The sequence below is a fragment of the Betta splendens genome, chromosome 21 (assembly GCF_900634795.4).
Source record: "Betta splendens chromosome 21, fBetSpl5.4, whole genome shotgun sequence".
In the NCBI taxonomy this organism is placed as follows: Eukaryota; Metazoa; Chordata; class Actinopteri; order Anabantiformes; family Osphronemidae; genus Betta; species Betta splendens.
The window spans coordinates 1,844,325-1,847,969 of NC_040899.1; the positions used below are offsets into that span (position 1 = coordinate 1,844,325).

General features: G+C 53.2%; 1 long non-coding RNA gene across 2 annotated transcripts; it reads left to right on the forward strand.

Moving 5' to 3' along the window:
* Positions 1-215: 215 nt before the first annotated feature.
* On the forward strand, positions 216-3,064 carry LOC121201936 (uncharacterized). Of its 2 annotated transcripts, none has more exons than XR_008693484.1 (3): positions 216-525; positions 640-994; positions 1,115-3,064. It is a non-coding gene; the product is annotated as an uncharacterized LOC121201936 (long non-coding RNA). The 2 variants fall into 2 exon arrangements; XR_008693485.1 differs by having other exon boundaries at positions 640-817; positions 1,115-3,062.
* The last annotated feature ends 581 nt before the right edge of the window (positions 3,065-3,645 follow it).

A 3,645-nucleotide genomic window follows, 5' to 3' on the forward strand; every position in this document is an offset into this window, starting at 1 on the left:
AGGCACAAACAGTGTAACCGTGAATGTAACCGTGGAAACTCAAAACCAGTCAATTACACTGAGGGAGAGCAGAGAAAAGGCTCGACTGGAGACAGAGGTCAAGAGGTTGCTGGAGGAAGAGAGGGAGGCAGAGGGGGACGGGCGAGGGACGGGGGAGGGACGGAGGGGTTGGTGCTAAATGAATCACTGGCAGCGATGTTTGATTTCCTTCCAAACGCTGCTGCCTCCAGGGAACCGGAGCAGCTGCAGGGCTGGAAATCCCAACACTTGGCTGCTGTGTCGAACACGAAGCGCTGCGTCGACTGCTGCCTGCTCCAAATCCTTCACCAGCACCTTTGTCTCTGTCCTGTGGATCAGCAGACCAGCAGATCAGCAGATCAGCAGATCAGCAGATCAGCAGATCAGCGCCCAGAAGAAAGCTCCTCTGAACGGCTGGGACTTGGTCGTCGCTGAATACTTATTGCCTGAATGAGCCCATTTACACGTCCTGTCCCCGTCAGTCAGCGCGGTCCAGTGTTGCTGCTGGTGAATCTGCTTTGCTTTCCTTGCAGGGATCCTTGCAGGGATCCTTGCAGGGATCCTTGCAGGGATCCTTGCAGGGATCTTCTATTAACACTGGGCCTGTTTGCACATGTTTAGCTCCCCAGGTGAGCAAACACAGGATTCATGAGCCTGAAGGAACCAGCTGCATCAAGCAGCTCTCAGGTATGAGGAGGAGGGGAACCAGCTGTGCCAGACCTCCAGCAGCCGTCGGTCCTGTTCTGGCCCAGATGAGCAGCGCTGCCCCGCTGGTCCATCAGCCGTGTAGTTTCAGGAGGTCGGTCTTCTGTCCAGCAGCCTCTCATTGTGGCGGCTGGTTGTGTTTTTATCGGGTTTTACTGTGTGTCGCTCTGCTGACTTCTGCTCGTGGCTCCTCCGAGTGCTCGGGTTTCCCACATACCTTGAACGCACCAGCACCAGGCCTGGGCGTGTTTGTCTGCAGGCTGGTGAAACGGTGGGGGTCCCTGTATAAGCCGGCTAATTCTCTGTTAGCACAACAATGGCTGGGCCTCCCGTGGGCCGCTCTGTTGTTCCCTGCTTTTCCATTAACTTTGCTTTGTTTTGCCTTGATTAGAGCGGGAGCTTTAGTGCCAATAAAGACTGAAGTGCGACTCGTGGGAGCAACTTCTCGCAGGAAGACGAGGGCGCGGAGAGAAATGATGCAGCAATAAGGGATTCAAACTGAGCCGCAGTGAATGGATTAGCTCCAGGAAAAACATCCAAACTTTTTACTTTACTTTAATGGAACAATAGTCTTTTCTGCTGATTATACACTTTTGACTTCTCTGTTATTATTATTGTCATTATTTGCAGCTTGGGTGGCGTTTTACAGGCGTCGACATCAGCTCATTTGCAACTCACCGGCTCCACAGCCTGACGGCAGCACCTCACTGCACAGAACGAGGCCAAGCTTTAGGTCTGTCCGTCCTCACAGCTCACAGCTGAAGACTTATTCACTCAATACAACGTTTCCATTTATGCTGCACGGTTTCTCTTCCATCACTTAAGGATAAGCAGCATTCCACCAGTGACAGCAGCTCCAGAGTAAAATACAGCGTCTGCGCCTCTGATCAGAGATCAGAGATCCTCCCTGTTTAATATCCATCAGCACTGAGGATTTCCCTTCCCTCTCTCACTCTCCACCCAAACACGCCGGCTTCTCCTCCACCCTGCTGTCGGTTGCCACGGAGGGGGTTGCCAGGCAACCGGTCCGGTCACACAACAGCCCCTTAATCCAGCAGAAGATGCAGATTTTATGGGACAGCGTCTGTGAGGAGCATGGATACAGGAAACCTGCATGCAGATCTGCAGATCTGCAGGAAGCGCTTCCACTAAGCTTTATCTCCTGACGCGGTGCAGGAGGCGTGAACCTGTTCACCTGCACCTCAGCAGCAAAGGCTGATTCTGTGGAAAACAACAACAAGTTCATCAGGCGTCCCGCGGGGAAACGTCTGCAGAAGCTGGTACCTGGTACATGACCAGTAACCTGCTAACTGGAGTTCGTCCACGTTGCCCAATAGTTACAGTCACGCTAATGAAACACGTCTAACTTGGAGAAGCTCTTAAAATAAAGCGTCATGTGCTGCACTAAAGACGTTAAAGTGGACGCCTTCATTCAAAGCGCCTCATTAAGGCTGAAGAGGAAACGCTCCAGACGAGGCGAGTGTTCGCTTCCTGACAGCTTTATTAAAATTCCCATCACTAATGAGGTTTTTCCTTCAGGCTTAGAAGCTGAGTAGGTTCAGATAGAATCTAGTTAACACGCTCCTGCTGTGAGAGCCACAAAAAACACGATGCCTTGTGTTTGTATGTGTGCAGGACTGTGGCCGCTGGTTCAGAGCAGGATCACATGCTCCGTGGATTGAACGGCCCAGTAACGGTGCAGCGCGTGCTGCCTGGTTCTGAGGCCCGGCCGGAGGCTCTGTGCTCTGTGGGAGCACGTCAATGACAATTATCTGACGGCTTCCGCGCTGGATGGCTCACGTGAACCAGTGAAGCGGGTCGTTGAGTCCCTGTCACACTCTGATGCACATTCATCACAAGAATCTGGGACAAATCATCCGTTTGTAATGGATGGTTTGAGTTAAAGCACGCTGGGAATTCCCACGAAGCCGCTGGATGTAAAGTAGGATACTTCAGGAGCTGGAGCCTGAAGACAGTCAGCGGGTCAGCTGTTCACCGCTGATCACAGATGATCACAGCTGATCACCGCTGATCACCGCTGATCACCGCTGGTCACAGCTGATCACCGCTGATCATCGCTGATCACAGCTGATCACCGCTGATCACCGCTGATCACAGCTGATCACCGCTGATCACAACTGATCACCGCTGATCACCGCTGATCACCGCTAGTCACAGATGATCATCGCTGATCACCGCTGATAACAGCTGATCACCGCTGATCACAGATGATCACAGCTGATCACCGCTGATCACCGCTGGTCACAGCTGATCACCGCTGATCACAGCTGATCACCGCTGATCACAACTGATCACCGCTGGTCACAGCTGATCACCGCTGATCACCGCTGATCACAGCTGATCACCGCTGATCACAACTGATCACCGCTGGTCACAGCTGATCACCGCTGGTCACAGCTGATCACCGCTGATCACCGCTGATCACCGCTGATCACAGCTGATCACCGCTGGTCACAGCTGATCACCGCTGATCACCGCTGATCACAGCTGATCACCGCTGATCACAACTGATCACCGCTGGTCACAGCTGATCACCGCTGGTCACAGCTGATCACCGCTGATCACCGCTGATCACCGCTGATCACAGCTGATCACCGCTGATCATCGCTGATCACAGCTGATCACCGCTGATCACCGCTGGTCACAGCTGATCACCGCTGATCACCGCTAGTCACAGATGATCATCGCTGATCACTGCTGATCACCACTGATCACCGCTGGTCACAGATGATCATCGCTGATCATCGCTGATCATCGCTGATCACCGCTGATCACCGCTGGTCACAGCTGATCACCGCTGATCATCGCTGATCACAGCTGATCACCGCTGATCACCGCTGATCACAGCTGATCACCGCTGATCACAACTGATCACCGCTGATCACCGCTGATCACCGCTAG